We start from the raw sequence: 6657 nt of genomic DNA, 5'->3' as shown, positions 1-6657 counted from the left end.
GGAAAAAGCAAAAACAACATGCAACACTATGCGTATCTTGCATATATTTACATACTACAAAAGGCCTCAAACTAAACTTTGAGTGTCTTGTTTTGCCAATCCAGTGAGTAGTGCTTTATCAGAAGAGCTTATTGCATTAAATGGATACATATAAACTTGAATTTTTCAGGTGAATACTACTTCCATACTATGTGCACTACTGTTCAAAGGTTTGGGTTCAGTAAGATGTAATTTTTTTGAAATAAGTCTTATGCTCATCAAGGCTGCATTTATTTGGTGAAACTGTATTACTGTGAACTAATATTGCAATTTAAAATAACTATTTTACATTTTAATTATTTTAAAATGTAATTTATTCCAGTGATGGCTAAGATGAATTTTCAGCATCATTACTCCAGTCTTCAGCGTCACATGATCCTTGAGAAATCATTCTAATATGCTGATTTGGTGCTTAAGAAAACATTTCTTATTACTATCAATGTTGAAAACTGTTGTGCTGCTTAAAATTTGTATGGAAAACATTAGGGCTGTAGCTATCGATTATTTTAGTAATCGAGTATTCTACAGATTATTCCATCGATTAATCGAGTAATCGGATAAGTAATTATTCTTTATTAAAGAGCAATACTAAATATACAAGAGATAAGATAGATCTCTTAAAATAAACAACTAATTTGATTTCTTTTTAGAAAAATGTAAATTTTTATTGCTGAAATTGCATACATTAATAACCATGAAAACTAAACCCATTTAAATGCCAAATTACATTCAAAATGCTAATACAAATATATCAATCAAATAAAAATATAAATAAAAATCAATTTCACATTACTTTAAAAAAGGTAAACAGTACAAACTAAAACTAAGGCATAAATCAAAATAATAGTAATAAAAACAATAATAAAACCTAAACATTGCATTTATGTCTTGCAACTTAGCTTTCAAGTTTCAGCCTAACTAAAGCTCAAGCATGACATAAACCTTTACTGTCTTCTTCGAAGGCTTTGTGGCTTTTGTGAGAGGCAAAACTCAGTGGACAGGAAGGTAACATGGAACAAGAACAAGAGTCTATACACAATTTATTTCAATATGAGTTATTTGGAGAATAAACCCTCTTAAATGTCTCTTTACGTACTGGTGTGTGTGTTTGGTGTGTGTGTGTGTGTGTGAAACTTGTTTTTGAAATCCTTCATATTCTGTGTGCGGGTCAGTTCACAGCAGTGATAGAAATGAATCCGTTCCAATAAGTTTAAATAGATTTTTACAGTTTATGGGCATTTTTACCTTTATAAAGCCTTTTTTTTTTTCTAAAATTGTGCATCATATTTTGAGTCAAATTCTTACATTTAATCAGTCAATTAGAATAAAAGACATTTGGGCCGTTACCAAACAAATTATGTCATTCTCAAAATTCATCTTTGCAATGCAGAGGAAACACAGAAGCTGCATGGGATGAATTTCCCACACAGAGGGACATGAATGCATTTAACCTGCAGTTACAAATGCATAAATAATATTTTGTTATTTTAAACATGAAACATTGAATACTGATATTTAAAATTATTTTAAAAACGAAAAGATACTTTAAATGTCAAATTAAAAACCACCAGTAGGTGGCAGCAAGTCACTGTTCTGAAGTGATTCATTCAAGCGATTGAACCGAATCATTTAAACGGGTGATTCGTTCAGGAACGAAACACCGTCATGTTGCTCAGAGACGCAAAACAGCACTGTGACTGTGTTTGGATTTTTTTTTTTTTTCTTGGCAAAATAAAGCAAAAACAGGCAATATAGTGTCTAAAACGTAAGTCTCTTAATATTACCTTCTTGTTTATTGAACTGTTGAATAAAATCACATTTGTAATCTTGCTGATTTTAGAGGTGAAAACTGACACACTTTGTGTGATATTGACTAAAAAAAAGGGTTCCTTGAGGTTCTATATAGAACCCTGGGGTTCTGTACTTGGCCAATAGAACCTTTTACCAAAAAAAAAAAATGGTTCTATGTAGAACCCTTGGAGAGCAAAGAAACTTTTTTATTAAAATGGTTCTATAATTCATGTTTTATGACTGAAGTGTAAACTAAAGATTACACACTAATTATAAGCCTATACAACACATTCACAACGCTTTTTGAGTCAAGATACAGGAGAATGACTGCTGTAGTCTAAAACAAGAGAGTCAACAAATATTAATATCTTGATTTGATATTTTTTTAATGCAAGTTTGTACATTAGCATGAAACTTATATTTCCTAATACATTATAGTTTGCCTTTTTGACGAATCATTTTGTGAAATAAATAAACTAACCAGGTGTTTTCTTTATTTTGTACCATACCATTATTGTGATGGTTTAATGAATCTAACCCCAAGGGTGTATTAAAAACAAATAATCGTAAAAATGCCCTCTGGTGGCGTATATGTGTTGCATCATCCTTGAATTCCTATTGGTGTATTGGCGAAGATGAACCTCGCGACAGTGACAGTTAATTTTTCAAACTGAGGAGTCTACCATCTCTGCCCGTTCATACCCTCAGGTAAGTTTTTACATTTTTGAAATCATATTTCTGAAATATTTAGTATAATCAGTTAATATTTCTATTTGCTAGAGTAGCCCTTGTGCTAAATAGTGATACTAGAAGCAAACTAGTTAAAATTAGCACTGAAGGGCTTCGTCAGCCGTCAGTTCAGAAAGCCCTGTTAAATTGATTTTGCTCCGGTTTTTAAATTAATTAAGTTACAGTCTCCCTTTATTTTTCTTGTCAGTGTTAATACAATTGTCAATAACAATAAGACAGCTGTGTTATAAGAAGACGAGCTTCGCGAGCTTTGAATTTTAATTTCAAGTAAGCGCGCGCTCGCTGTTTGTTAACGGTCATTTTAACGATAGCGAACCTGGTGGAAGGCGGAAGGGTATGATAATGTGAATGTTTGTCGCAGTTTCTCACACATTCAGTTTGCGGTGAGTATTTTCCCCAGTTAACAGGTGTAGAAGTTCTTAACTTTGCCCCGCTAGGTCCACTTTCGTGCAGTTTTTAGCTCCAACCCTGATCAAACTGTTACTTTTGCCACTGGCTTCAAAATATAAACCTCATTGATGCAAAATAAAGTTTCAGAGGTACACATGAAAATGTATAAATGTTCATTTTGTGATGTTGTGAAGTTTCAACTCACGAAGTATCTCATCTCACCTGCAAGTGCAACATTAACATTAACACCAAGCAGATTTAAGTGTTACCTGTAACATTGAGAGATATTTTATATCACAGAATGTATTATTCTAGGTAAATATATTGTACTTCTGTGGTATGTCTCTCTCTTATTTATCAATTATTTCTTCTTTGGAATATGAACTTTTTTTATTATTATTATTTCTTACAGAGCAGCATACTGATGGGGAGACTCTGCTGGGTCTCAGAAAGGATGGTGGAAAGACTTTTCCTGTAATGAAACATCAGGTGACATTTATAAAGGATCTTAATGAGTTCAAAAAGTGTTGTTAAATATTGAACATTGTTGTTAAATATAAAACAAATTTATGCCAACTAAGCTTAAAATCCTTATCTTAATTTATATTTTATTTTTCTTCAAACAGCCTGGAAACTGACGAGCCTCAGATATCTTGTACTCAGTATGTATCATTGTTTTGAAGTCCAAACTGACTGTATTGTGGCAAGTAAAATGAATATCCTGTATAAAAGACTTCAACATTGTATTCATGTTTACAGACAAGAACCCTGTGACTCATTTGTTGCCCATCCTTGGCCAGCAGTATACAACCTGCCTGTCTTTCCCCCTGAATTGCAAAATTGTTGTTTGACAGCATCACCAAGCACACCTGGTACAGTATTGTATTTCATTGTATTTTATAATAGTTAAATGTCAAACGTGTTGGTTGTTGGGTACTGAAATAATTATATTTTATATTTTTTAGGTACCCAAATCATAAAATGTATGAAGATGTTCTGGGTTGTTTGATCACGCGCTTTCCATTTTTGAAGGATGACAGCTCCTCTGGTTATGTATGCATACTGTATATTGCTGCTCTTTTAATACTGTGAAAATATTGAGGTAATTGCTCATTAAAAAATCTATTTTGAAAGAAAGTATAAATGTATCTACAGGATACCTTGTTGGAATGCCTTAGAAACAAATTTTAAAAAGAAAGGATTCCCTTGGTTAGCTCATCAATCGTCCTGCAAATAAAGAAGAATGGGATCAAAGGAAAGTGCTGGACAAACAGACTCTGAGGGACTTAGTCAACAACAAAAGGCAAGTTCAGTTCAATAAATTGTATGTCGAAGGCAGATTAAATTTGTCTTAACATGAAACGCAAAATGTAGAATGAGAATCATTGGATATAATGTCATATAATGATTCTGTTTGTTCACTGGAGGTATTTGGTTTAGTTTTCCTTAAGTTTTCCTTCAGTTTTTAAGATTGATGTTTCAAACGTAAGTATTCTGTGACTGATTCATATTTACGTACTCACAATGCTGTCTTCCTACCTCAGACTGTGTTGGACCTGGAAGTAACAGGTGAGGATGAGACAAGTTCAAAAGGCAAGTTCAGTTCAATACATTTTATGTCGAAGGCAGATTAAATTTGTCTTAACATGAAACACATGTTGACTTTATTATTTCAGAGTGCAAAATGTAGAATGAGAATCATTGGATATAATGTCATAATGATTCTGCTTGTTCACAGGAGGTATTTGGTTTAGTTTTCCGTAACTTTTCCTTCAGTTTTTAAGATTGATGTTTCAAACTTAAATATTCTGTGACTGATTCATATTTACGTACTGCATAATGCTGTCTTCCTACCTCAGATTGTGTTGGACCTGGAAGTAACGGGTGAGGATGAGACATGTTTCCGGGAACACATTAATGCCATCACCCTGGAGTTGCGTAAAAGCAACCCCAGGTACTCTGAGCTCAAGAACCAGTTGAAGCACACTCTTTTCCAAAGAGTACAGATTATGGAGAGGCCTGCAGCTGAAGTAATGGAGCAGTTTCCTTTTCTTGGAGTGCCACAGCTTGTGAGTAAACACTGTTACATTTTGTGCCAGGCAAGAAAAGATAAGGCAAGATCAGAAAAATCCATGTATATAGTATTTCTGTGAATTCCTATAGCTAATTTGGAAGAGCAATGCGTTAACAATGCAGATATATGCACCTGAAGTAAACAAATGTTTTGCATTTAAGATGCTGCATGAAATGACAATGAGGTTTGGACCAGACTTGGCGAAGAACATGGAAACATCTCTAAATGAAATGGCCCCAAACATCATCAGGAGTGCTAAAGAAGGAAGTCAAAAAACTCTACGGCAATCTCATTGGACCAGCAGAGGAAACCACAGAAGGTAACTACACCATATATTTTCCCCCATCAAACCTATCTGTTCCATGCCCAGTGTAAAGTCATGCACATCTAGGATGGCTTGTTGTTGAGTAAATTATGGGGTAATTTTAAGCCTATTTCATGACTTCTGTTAATTGGTGAAAAGCACTCAAAAGGTAAATGTTTGTTTTCCAGGAACCCAAAGGTCCTACACCAACCACCATGTTCATGGCTCTCCTGATCCCCTCAAGGCTGAAAGTGTCAGCATTATAATGGACAATGAGAACATTATAAGAGAGGCAGACATTGACATGACACAGGCTGTGGAATGCCTGTTTGCAGTCTATTTTCTTTTCAATGTGCAATACCCAGTTGCCATTAAGCACACAATGATTTTCATTAAAAAATATATGCTTAAACTTAGATGTTGCCATGACACAAGAACACCAATACCTGTACTAAAAATGTAGTCAACTTGTGTAAATTGTAGTGCCATTTAGTAGATGTTTTAATTGTTCATGTATTGTTTTTATCTGCATTGATTTGTTTTTCCTCATGTCAGAGATACGTGTATAAGTTAAGTACTGTATATGTACATACACTACTTAAACAAGCTTATGTATGTTTATTAAAAAGTGAAAATGCTGACGTGAAATAATTAAAACTAAATGGTTGAATGTAATTAAACATTTTAAATGTAAAATAATTTAAAGTTTTGCAGTCTAATACAGAATATACAGAGGTGCAATTTTAAATATGACACTATTTTTGTATAATAAATTGAATAAATGTATAATAAATTGAATAAATGTAAACTTTTTGAATTTTCTGGATTGGTTATATTTTCTTATTAAATAATAAAGAACTTTTAATAATAAAGAACCCTTAAATGGTTCTAAAAAGAACCATCTAACTTGGATTCAAAGAACCACTTGGGGTTCTTTTTAATTAACCCATTAAAATGGTTCTACATAGAACCATTGTGGGGTTCCATATATGAAGCGGGTGATAGAACCATTTCTTTTAAGAGTAACGTTCTTTCTGTGGTATTTTTATGCACAATGGCGTTTAGTCTTTCACAAAACATAGCTAACGTAGGGACATCATAACTAGCCACCATATTGATTTACGATCTTAAATATGTCCAGCGCTTTTTTTACAGTCTATGGTCCAGCGTTTATCGAGTTGTGCGTCAGTAATAATGGTCCGTGGGGAAACACGGTGTTCCGTGTGTAGTTACAGTAAATGGACTAAACGAAGCCTCGCCTCGATGATTTTTTTTGTATTCGAGTTACTCGAGGTATTCGAGGAATCGT

At 33.6% G+C, this 6657-nt stretch overlaps 2 long non-coding RNA genes across 4 annotated transcripts; both read left to right on the top strand.

Annotated features, from left to right (window-relative positions):
- The first annotated feature begins 2897 nt into the window (after window positions 1–2897).
- On the top strand, window positions 2898–4202 carry LOC107690292 (uncharacterized). Of its 3 annotated transcripts, none has more exons than XR_001634425.1 (4): window positions 2898–3444; window positions 3597–3632; window positions 3730–4023; window positions 4126–4202. It is a non-coding gene; the product is annotated as an uncharacterized LOC107690292 (long non-coding RNA). The 3 variants fall into 3 exon arrangements; XR_001634423.1 differs by lacking the exon at window positions 2898–3444 and having other exon boundaries at window positions 3566–3632; window positions 3730–3842; window positions 3936–4023; XR_001634421.1 differs by lacking the exon at window positions 2898–3444 and having other exon boundaries at window positions 3566–3632.
- A 426-nt stretch (window positions 4203–4628) lies between these two features.
- LOC107690288 (uncharacterized) lies at window positions 4629–5888 on the top strand. Its single transcript, XR_001634420.1, has 4 exons — window positions 4629–4711; window positions 4830–5039; window positions 5206–5363; window positions 5537–5888. It is a non-coding gene; the product is annotated as an uncharacterized LOC107690288 (long non-coding RNA).
- Window positions 5889–6657: the final 769 nt, after the last annotated feature.

This window comes from Sinocyclocheilus anshuiensis, unplaced genomic scaffold (genome assembly GCF_001515605.1).
Source record: "Sinocyclocheilus anshuiensis isolate Anshui unplaced genomic scaffold, SAMN03320099.WGS_v1.1 scaffold785, whole genome shotgun sequence".
NCBI classification, from domain to species: Eukaryota; Metazoa; Chordata; class Actinopteri; order Cypriniformes; family Cyprinidae; genus Sinocyclocheilus; species Sinocyclocheilus anshuiensis.
The sequence above is the reverse complement of the archived record's forward strand: the minus strand, read 5'-3'. Positions and strand labels throughout refer to the sequence as shown.